The sequence below is a fragment of the Balaenoptera physalus genome (genome assembly GCF_965194825.1).
Source record: "Balaenoptera physalus genome assembly, chromosome: 10".
NCBI lineage: Eukaryota > Metazoa > Chordata > Mammalia > Artiodactyla > Balaenopteridae > Balaenoptera > Balaenoptera physalus.
In genome coordinates, this window is record NC_138889.1 from 36720738 (window position 1) to 36732755 (window position 12018).

Consider the following 12018-nt stretch of genomic DNA (forward strand, 5'->3'; position numbering starts at 1 on the left):
CCTCACACTGTTCAGAATGGCCATCATCAAAAAATCTACAAACAATAAATGCTAGAGATGGTTTGGAGAAAAGGGAACACTCCTACTCTGTTGGTAGGAATGTACATTGATACAGCCACTATGGAGAACAGTGTGGAGGTTTAAAAAGTTAAATATAGATCTACCATTTGACCCAGCCATCACACTACTGGTCATATACTCTGAGAAAACCAAAACTCAGAAAGAGTCATGTACCACAATGTTTATTGCAGCACTATTTACAATAGCCAGGATGTGGAAGCAACCTAAGTGTCCCATGACAGATGAATGGATAAAGAAGATGTGGCACATATATACAATGTAATATTACTCAGCCATAAAAAGAAATGAAATTGAGTTATTTGTAGTGAGGTGGTTGGACCTAGTATCTGCCTTACAGAGTGAAGTAAGTCAGAAAGAGAAAAAACAAATACTGTATGCTAACACATATATAGGGAATCTAAAAAAAAAAAAAAAGGTTCTGAAGAACCTAGGGGCAGGACAGGAATAAAAACGCAGACGTAGAGAATGGACTTGAGGACACAGGGAGGGGGAAGGGTAAACTGGGATGAAGTGAGAGAGTGGCATGGACATATATACACTACCAAATGTAAAATAGATAGCTAGTGGGCAGCAGCCACATAGCACAAGGATATCAGCTCAGTGCTTTGTGACCACCTAGAGGGGCAGGATAGGGAGGATGGGATGGAGAGGCAAGAGGGAGATGATATGGGGATATAAGTATACATATAGCCGATTCACTTTTTTATACAGCAGAAACTAACACAACAATGTAAAGCAATTATTCTCCAATAACGATGTTAAAAAAAAAACAGAGAATCCAGTTTAAAAGGGGCATAGAAACTGAATGAACAGTTTTCCTAAGTAGACTAAAAAATTATCAACAGTTACATAAAAAACTGTTCAACGTCACTAATCATCTGGGGAGCACAAATCAAAACCAAAATGAGATATCACCTCACCTTTTAGAGTGGTTATCATGCAGACAAGTGATAACAAGTGCTGGCAAGGATGTGGAGAAAAGGAAATAAAGCTATCATATATTCCAGCAACCCCACTATGCATATATATCCTAAGGAAATAAAGATAGGATATTGAAGATATATCTTCATTCCCAAGTTCACTGCAGCATTATTCACAATAGCCAAATAATGAAAACAACCTAAGTTTCTCTGAAGGAATGAATGGATAACGAAGATGTGCCATATATACATATGATGAAATACTGTTCAGCTATAAGAAAGAAGGAAATCTTGCCATTTTTAACAATGTGGATGGACCTTGAGAATACTATGGTAAGTGAAATAAGCCAGACAAGGAGAGACAAATAATGCATGGTATCATTTATATGTGGAATCTAAAAAAAAAAAAAAAAAAGAAAGAAAAGAAAGGTCAGAGTCATAGAAACAGAGTCAGATGTGGGCTAGAGGATGAAGGAATTAGGGAGTGGTTTATTAATGGATACACACTTTCAGCTATAAGAAGAAAAAGTCTGAGTATCTAATGTAAACATGGTGACTAGAGTTTATCACACTGTACTGTGTAATTGAAAATTGCTAAGAGAACAGAGATTAAATGTTCTTAACAACAACAACAAAAAGATAAATGTGTGAGTTGGAATATCTGTTAATTAACTAGATCGGAGGAATCCTTTCACAATATATACAGGCATCAAATCGTCACGTTGTACACTTTAAATATCTTAAAATTTTATATGTCATTTATACCTCAATGAAACTGAAATAAAAATTAACATATTAACTTATTCTTATATTTCACCTTTTAAAAATTTTTTATAATACTTCTGTAGTATTTTTAGCATTCACATTATTTTTTTGTTTTCCATTTATTTAAGGGATTTACAATAGGTATTTCTTCTTAAAATCTTGTCACTTTCATTTTTAAATATGTTTGAAAATTATTTAAGTGTATGTAATTGCTGACTTATAGGTAATTTACATGTGTGAGACCATCTCTATTTTTTTAACTTATAATGAAGTTCACTGTTCGAAAGAAATTCTCCACGCTATAAAATGGGTATTTTTCTAAAATTTGCTCTTGATAGACTTGTGAATGTACCAGCATCAAAACCAGAGCATAGCTACCCATACAAACAGTATGTCTTATCTCAAATAACTAAACTGTGATGTAAATTTTGAAACATTAGATCAATGACTTCAGAGTGACTGAGGCCATTAACTGAGAGTCCATGTTGAGACACTACCAAGAGTCAAGGGAAACCTAAGGTGCATATTTCCTTTTTTTTTTTTTTTTCTAAGGTGCATATTTCATGATTAGGTTGAGAAAAACTATTTCAATTGCTTGTAGTCTTCACCACCAAAGATTATTGATCTTTATGAGTCTTACCTATATTAGTCAGAACCATAGGAGATTGACATTTATATTAGACAAATATAGTGGAACATAAGTAATTTCATGTGGCCCAAACCAAAGATTTTCTCTAATCCTGGTTTGCATTTCTCATATCAGGTCCAAATTCTAAATATCACTGTAGTAGACAAGTCACTTTTTTTGGTAAAACAGAAAGCTAATCTTACTTTTGCAGCTCATACTCCAAGTATAAAACTATTCCAGGGCTTCCCTGGTGGCACAGTGGTTAAGAATTCTCCTGCCAATGCAGTGGACACGGGTTCAAGCCCTGGTCCAGGAAGATCCCACATGCCGTGGAGCGACTAGGCCCGTGAGCCACAACTACTGAGCCTGCACTCTAGAGCCCACGAGCCACAACTACTGAAGCCTGCACACCTAGAGTCCATGCTCCGCAACAAGAGAAGCCACCACAATGAGAAGCCCATGCACCGCAACGAAGAGTAGCCCACACTTGCCTCAACTAGAGAAAGCCCATGTGCAGCAACAAAGACCCAACTCAGCCAAAAATAAATAAATAAATTTATATATATATATATAAACTGTTCCAGAAAACAGATAATGTATTCTAAGGTCACTTCAAAAGAAACCCAGTTGTGTTCTTAACAAGTAAAACTGTTGTATTTTTTGGTGAGGAATTATGAGGAGAAGGTTACACATTTCTTTTATTTCCTTCTTTTATCTCTCCCTGTCTCTATCCCTCCATTCCTTCCTTTTTTCTTTCTTCATTCTCTCTTCTTTCCCCCTTTTCTTACTTTTCTTTCTCTTCCTAACAAACACTGAAAATTACACATTTCTACTCTGTACCTTAGAACCCTAAATTTTTTTTAAAGGCAGGCATGATTTCTTTTCCCCTGAAGTTATAAACTTTGGCAGAGAGATAGTTACCTAGGTAACCAGCAAAAGCTTATTTAAGAACTTGAAGAATTATGTTTCTTTCAGCTTGGACTTTCATTAAGAAGAATTCTTTGGAATTCAGAATTTCATGTTCCTGTTATTGTCATTACCTTTTAAAGATGACATGGTACATCATTTTTTTTGTGTTTTTTTTTTACTTATGGAAATATTGAGAAAATTAAATGAAGTAATGCCCATTAAGTGCTTACCAACATGCCTGACATATATTGAGCATTTAATACATACTACTAATTATTATTATTTTCTCACCTTAATTATGAATTAATACAGCAAGAAAGAAATAATAATGAATGGTAGTGTTGTTGTGTTTTCAAATTTCCTCTTCAAGTTTGCTTCTCAGAAGCAAAACCTTTCAGTCTAGTGTCTGAAATAAGCTCATGCCTGTCTTTAAGACAATATGTTTTGATGCAGAAACTACTCCATTTGGAGTCAAGGTAAGATTTCCTTAGGCATTAGCCACTAACTTACTCTTAGATCATAAGTAAGTCATTCAGGATTTCTGAGAAAATGCCTTAGAATGGGGATAATGGTGTCAGATCCTCTGTCTACTTGAAGAATTATAATAAATGTCTCAAGAAATGATAGATGAGAAACTTATTTCTAATCTCAGTTTTACATGTTAGTTGCTATGTCTGTCTCAAGTTGGGCTTTATGAAAGGTTACAATTTTTGCCAACCCATCTTTTTCTCACCACTTCTTTTAAAAGTAGATCAAAGTTCACCCAGAAGTCCTAGGTGACTTACTCAAAAAGGAGGTGAGTTGTCTCATTATTCATAACCTTGCTTCACTTACTCTTATGTGATTCTGCTGTGATTTTTTAGATCTAACATGAATTTTACTTTGCACAAGGAAAAGAGTAAGTCCTTATAACCAGCCTAAAATTGTACAGTTGCTTGATATTTTCCTTTTCTCTTCTACATTTCTAAATTCCTCTATTTCAAGTTATTTCCAATTCATGTATCTTCTTTATATATATATATTTTCTCTTTTCTCTCCTTTATCAGACTGGAAAAAAAATTAGTCTTTTTGCAAGATAATTGCCTTTAATAGAATCCACTTTTAGTTTTCTACTTCAAATGTGTCAATGAGTAGGAAAACAAAAAAAAAATTTAACCTTAGAAAAACTTATAGCTAAGCCTTAAATTGATATTTAATCTTTATTAACAACATGTTAACTTCAAGATAGTATCCAGCATGGTTCTATGCTTCAAATGACCTTCCTACCCTCATTCACCTAAAGAACTTCCATTCATATTAAAATTTCTGTTCAGGCTGGAGGTCCTCTTAAGTTTTCCTTACAACTCCAGACAAATCTAATTATGTTGTGTTCTTACTATTGTGGAACTTATTACAACTTCTCTTATTAGAAGTATTGGCATGCATTGATATATCTGTTTCTTTTCCCCACTTCTAGAGGTCTCCATATATCCTTAACTCTTCTAACCTAAAGTGAGAACTCCCTTAATGAAATTTTAAATTTACGCCAAAATATATACACAGACGACTGAATTTAACTTGGTTGCAACTTAATTAATGCTTGTTTACATAAAGTATACTCAATTCAAAAGCAAAGAAAATCATATTAAAGAAATGCATAAGTGTCAGAATTCTCAGAAACATAGCAGTTAACAAAGAAACAAGTCTGACAGGTCGGGGATGATTATAGGCAATAACAGAACATTCCTATTTTCATCATCCCACTCTTCCAGGCTCTTTCAACTCTCCTTTGAAATAACCTCCTTTAGACATGAGATACTCAGTCAACACTCTTTTCTGTCACAAGTTAGTCTTTCTACTGAAACTATTAAATCAGGTGCCAAACAAAATGCTAAATTTTGAAGGTATAATTCTTCCTCATATTTCAAAGAAACAAAACTGTCAATAATTATGCTATGCAAGGAACAAGACAAGGATGCCCACTCTCATCACCATTATTCAGCATAGTGTTGTAAGTCCTAGCAACAGCAATCATACAAGAAAAGGGAAAAAAAGGAATACAAATTGGAAAGGAAGAAGTAAAACTGTCACTGCTGGCAGATGATGTAATACTATACATAGAAAATCCTAAAGATGCCACTAAAAACTACTGGAATTCATCAATAAATTTGGTAGTTGCAGGATACAAAATTAATATACAGAAATCTGTTGTGCTTCTATACACTAACAACAAACTGCCAGAAAGATGAATTAAGAAAACAATTCCATTCACAGTCACATCAAGAGAAATAAAATGCCTAGGAATAAATCTACTGAAGAGGTAAAAAACCTGTACTCAGAAAACTATAAGACATCAATGAAAGAAACTGAAGATGATACAGACAGATGGAAAGAGATACCATGTTCATGGATTGGAAAAATTAATATTGTTAAAATGACCATACTACCCAAGGCAATCTACAGATTCATTGCAATCCCTGTAAAAACACAAACAGCATTCTTCACAGAACTAGAACAAATAATTCTAAAATTTGTATGGAAACACAAAAGACCCTGACTAAATAAAACAGTCCTGAGAAATAAGAACAAAGCTGGAGGTATCAAACACCTTGATTTCAAACTATACTACAAAGCTACAGTAATCAAAAGAGTATAGTACTGGCACAAAAACAGACACATAGACCAATGGAAAAGAATAGCAAGCCAAGAAAAGAACCCACACTTATATGGGCAATTAATCTACAAGAAAGGGGTATGACTATACAATGGGTAAAAGACAGCTTCTTCAATAAACAGCATTGGAAAAATGGACACCTACAAGCAAACAAATGAAAATGGACTACTCTCTCACATTACACACACAAAAACATTGAAAATGGATTAGACTTAAATGTAAGATCTGAAACCATAAAACTTCTAGAAGAAAACATATACTATAAGCTCTATGGCATAGGTTTTAGTAATAATTTTTTGGATATGTCTCCTCAGACAAGGGGAAAAAAAGCAAAAATAAACAAATGGGACTACCTCAAACTAAAAATCATTTGCATAGTGAAGGAAACTATCAACAAAACTAATAGACCACCTAATGAATGGGAGAAGATATTGGCAAATAATATATCCAATAAGAGGTTAATATCCAAAATTTACACAGAACTCATACAACTCAACATCAAAAAAGCAAACAACCTGATCAAAAAGTGGGCAAAGAATCTGAATAGACATTTTTCCCAAGAAGATACAGATAGCCAACAGGCACACGAAAAGATGCTCAACATCACTAATCATCAGGGAAATGAAAATCAAAACCACAATGAGATATCACCTCAAACCTGTCAGAATTGCTATTATCAAAAAAGACAACCAATAACAAGCTTTGGCAAGAATGTGAGAAAAGGGAACTGTTGGTGGGAATGTAAATTGTTAAAATGACTATAGAAAAGAGTGTGGATGTTCCTCAAAAAATTAAAAATAGAACTACCATATGACCAGCAATTCCACTTCTTGGTATTTATCCAAAGAAAACAAAAGCACTGTTCATTGCAGATTTATTTATATTAGCCCAGATATGAAAGCAACCAAGGTGTCCATCAACAGAGGAATATATGAAGAAGATATGATATATATATATATATATATATATATATATATACCCACAATGGAATATTTTTCAGCCACAAAAAATTAAATCTTGCCATTTGAGAAAACACGGATGGACCTAGAGTTATGATGCTAAGTGAAATAAGTCAGACAGATAAAGACAAATACTATATGATTTTTCTTATATGTGGAAACAAAACAAATGAACAAACATAACAATACAGAAACAGAGTTATAGATACAGAGAAAAAACAAGTGGTTGCCAGAGAAAGCAATAGGTGAGGGAGATCAAGAGGTACAAACTTCCAGTTACAAAATAAATGAGCCAAGGGGATGAAATGTACAGTGTGGGGAATATAGTAACTCTGTAATATCTTTGTATGGTGACATATTGTAACTAGACTTATTGTGGTGATCACTTGAAATGTGTAGAAATATCTAATCACTATGTTGTTTAACAGGAACTAACATAGTGCTTTAGGTCAATTAAAAAAACAAACAAACCAGCAAACAGAAAAAAAAGATCAGATTTGTGGTTACCAGAGGCAGGGGGTAGGGGGAGGAGGAATTGGATGAAGGTGGTCAAAAGGTACAAACTTCCAATTAAAAGATAAATAAGTACTAGGGATATAATGTACAACATGATAAATACAATTAACACTCTGTATGTTATATATGAAAGTTGTTAAGAGAATAAATCTTGAGCGTTCTCATCACAAGGAAACTTTTTAAAAAATAAACAAAACAAAGAGAGTCTTGGAGTGATTCCAGCAGTGTACTAGAGGCAACTCACTTGCAATAGCCAATTGGTAAATATTCAGAAAGTTTTCAAGCTACCATTAATATTTAATTCAGCCAGTATAGGAATATTTAAACCCAGAATCAGTGAACACTATAAATTAGGGTTTTTAAAATTACTCATTCGGTTTGGTTTACCAGAATACCACTCTTAATCACCAGCTCAAAGTGTGAAACCAGAACACCTCTTAATTAGCATGTAAAGATTATCAACTCTTAGAGGCAGAGGGCAAGAAAGTTGAGGCTGAGGCCATGAGTTAATTATAAAAGTAGGTGAGCTCCAGAAAGGTGAATTCTCAAACCTAACAAGTCTGTCACCTCAGTGTCAGAGCCTTGATTGGAAAGGAGTGAGATGTTGATATTCATAATAGGGACATCTGGCTAAACCACTCAAAAATACTGAATTCCTCTATCAGGAATATGTTTATGAGGGCCATCCTCTGGCCCTCCTGATGTGGTCTGGTCCTTCTGGGTAAAGATATAGATACTGCATCCAAGATCAGACATGATCAGAACCAGAGAGTGGTAAGTGAATTGGATCGCTGTTTCCCACTATCATGTGTCTACTTTCACACCACCTTTCCTGTAAAGTATGTCTGTTGATTCTACACAACGTTATGCAAGGTCTGTGTCAGTGGAGGTGGCCCTGACTTTCATCACTGGATCAACAATGCCTCTCACTTAGCTCACCCCTGTACCTTCATAGGGGCTCCTGTGGCCAGCTGACCAAGACAGGGAAAGGCCAAGGGTGGGTCAGGGACAGATCTGCTCTGTTTGTATGTACATCCTGAGAGTAAGCACTATATTATGTCAGACTGATTCTGAAAGATATACATGGCGGGGAATGCTTTCAAAGGACAGTGAACCTGGTCATTAAATTTTTGTTGAAAGAGAAATAGGCCAAAGTAAGGATATATAAATGGACTATGGATAGTATATACATAGTCGGATACATGTATGTATCGGACTATGTATATATAAAACAAGGAATTGGGCTAACATAAAGTGTGACTGTGGATAATAGCAAATCCCAACATTTGGAGTTGGTAACCTGGAGATCCAGAAGAACCAAGGGCATAGTCCTGGCTGAAGACCAGCAGGCTCCAGATCCAAGAAGTGCCAATGTTTCAGTTCAAGTCTGAAAGCAGGAGAAAACTGATGTTCCAACTTGAAAGCAGTTGGGCAGAGGAATTCCCTCTTACTCACATGAATGTCAGTTGGTTTGTTCTTTTCAGGTCTTCAATTCCCTGGATGGGGCCCACCCACATTAGGGAGTGCAATCTGCTTTACTTAGCTGATGTGTTCAAATGTCAAACTCCTTCAGAAACACCCTCACAGACACAACTAGAATGTTTGACCAAATGTCTCTGCAGCCTCTGTTCCAGTCAAGTTGACCACAAAAAACTAAGTATAACATTTTCTTAACCTCACATCCTCCTTTAACTTTTCCCTGTTTCACTCCTGCACAACACAACCACATTCCTCAAAAGAGATACCTATACTTACTGTCTTCATTTTCACACCTCACATTCATTCCCTTTCCCATTAATATCTACTTTCATTCCCAATATTCCATTTTGCTTTCTTGAACCTTAGAAAAACATATTCCTCTATCAGGCTCTTAAGTGTGGGATGCATCAAAGTTCAATCCTGGCCTTCTTTAATCTCTACTCTATAATCTCTTCCGAGGTAATCCTTGACTTCACTATACTACCTAAACACAAACAACTGCCAAATTTATAACCATTTTTCCCTTGGCTTTCTCAAAGTCATGACAAAATTAACATGTTTAAAATTGAAACCAGGAACAATATCTGCTTCCTTTCATCAACGCTGTCAACCCTTAACAATAACCATATCATCCTCTGGTATTCTCAATCTCAGTGACTGATTCCACCATCTTCTCATCTTGCAAAAGCCACAAACCTTAAGGACCTCTCTGATATTTCATTCTTCCTCAACCATGAATCCAATTATTTATCAAATCATGTTTATTTGATGCCTATGTATATTTCAGATCCTTGTCTACTCTATTTCTATTACCACTCATTTAACATATTTTCTGCATTTGCCATTGAATTGGCCTCCCTGCCAATTCCACTGTGTGTCCACTTTAAAATATTCTTCATGAGACATACAGATGGCCAAAACTCACAAGAAAAGATGCTCAACATCACTAATTATCAGAGAAATGCAAATCAAGACTACAATGAGGTATAAATTCGTGCCAGTCAGAATGGTCATCATCAAAAAGTCCACAAAAAATAAATGCTGGAGAGGGTGTGGAGAAAAGGGAACCCTCCTACACTGTTGGTGGGAATGTAAATTGGTACAACCTAGACTATGGAGAAGAGTATGGAGGTTCCTTAAAAACTAAAAATAGAACTACCATATGATCCAGCAATACCACTCCTGAGCATATATCCAGAGAAAACCATAATCCAAAGAGATACATGCACCCCAATGTTCACTGAAGCACTATTTACAATAGCCAAGACACGGAAGCCACCTTAATGTCCATCAACAGATGAACGAATAAAGAAGATGTGGTACATATACAATGGAATATTACTCAGCCATAAAAAGAATGAAATAATGCCACTTTCAGCAACATGGATGGACCTAGAGATTATACTAAGTGAAGTTAGTCAGACAGAGAACAACAAATATCATATAATATCACTTATGTGGAATCTAATTAAAAAAAATGATACAAATGAACTTATTTACAAAACAGAAACAAACTTACAGATATTGAAAACCAACTCATGATTCCCAAAGGGGAAACGTGCCAGGGGGAGGGATAAATCAGGAGCTTGGGATGAACATACACACACTACTATATATAAGATCGATAACCAAAACGGGCATACTGTATAGCACAGGGAACTCTATATTCTGTGATAACCTATATGAGAAAAGAATCTAAAAAAGAATGAATATATGTATATGTGTAACTGAATCACTTTGCTGTACACCTGAAATTAACAAAATATTGTAAATCAACTATACTCCAATAAAATTAAAATTAAGAAAATAAGATATAATAAAATATTCTTCACGTTGTAGCCAGAATGATAGTTTAAATCGAAAATCAGATAAATGGCTGGAGTGTTTTTTTTTTCCTATTTATATGTTTTTGTACTTTATATATATGCATACAACTAATTGCTCTCTCTCTATATGTGTGTATATACATATATATACATATAATTGTCTCATTATGTGCTATTCACTGTGCTAGTTATTGGAATTTCAAATGCGAACGAGATAAAGACCTGCCCTTAAGTAGATCCAGTGAGAGAGCAAGGCTGGTTTCAGTGTTGTGTGATAAGAGCTGTTATAGAGGACAGCCTGGAATCACAGGAAGGGCACTCAGTCCATTATTGAGCAGTCAGGGAAGGCTTTCAGGAGGAGGTGACTTTCAAGCTGAAGAAAACAGAAGAACATGGATGGCCATAGTTGTGGTTAGGGAGACGAGTTGGGTCACGTGGTTACGGATCTTTGTTTGCTACACTAAGGAACTTAGAATTGTTTTCCAGGTGCTTATGAGAATTAAAAATAGTCTATTGAATAACTACCAATGACAATACTAGTTTTCATACTTATACACACATTAAGTATCACAAAACACTTCCAAATATATTGCCATTTAAGCTTCAACATGGTTTTACCAATGCCAAAACATTTTTTTTCAGAGAGCCTATAGCACACAGAAGGTTACAGAGTGAGTAAATGTCAGAATCCAGAATAGTGCAGTTCAATCCACTCTTTCTATAAACAGGATATAAAATTCTGTCATTCTAAATAGACCTCATTGATCTGACACTGTGTAAAAACTGCCTTAATATTAAAGGGAAATATTATTTGTCTCTTCAAGGATATTTAAAACCTTAACTTTTAATTTAAATGTTGATTATATTGTAGTGAACCATTTAGGAAATACAGTCAACTTTTAATCATACCAGGTGGATCATCCTAATTCCAGATTAACTGCATCCCACTGACACAATTTCTTCCCCACCCTGCTGCCACCTGTCTGGTACCAAACCCGCTCAGCTGTGGAAACTGACAGCTGGTTCTTCAGGGGGGCGTGGTGGGAGCAGGCATCAGGTGAAAATGACTCATTAGCAATGAAATGGAAAAAATATGCAGACTTCCCTGCGGACATTTTGGATGATGCACAGTTCTTTTTTCTAAGGCTTATCTCTCTCTGCTTAATTGAGAGTTAATTGCAAAATAATAATAATATATTTAATTTTCAAAAGTTTCTGAAATTACTATGATGCGATGCCATCAGATTTAATTAATTTATTTACATTTCCTCCACACCAGTAA

General features: G+C 35.1%; 1 protein-coding gene across 1 annotated transcript in view; it reads right to left on the reverse strand.

Annotated features, from left to right (window-relative positions):
- CNTN5 (contactin 5) overlaps positions 1-12018 on the reverse strand; it is a 1367783-nt gene that overhangs the window by 1045347 nt on the left and 310418 nt on the right. The window lies entirely within an intron of this gene.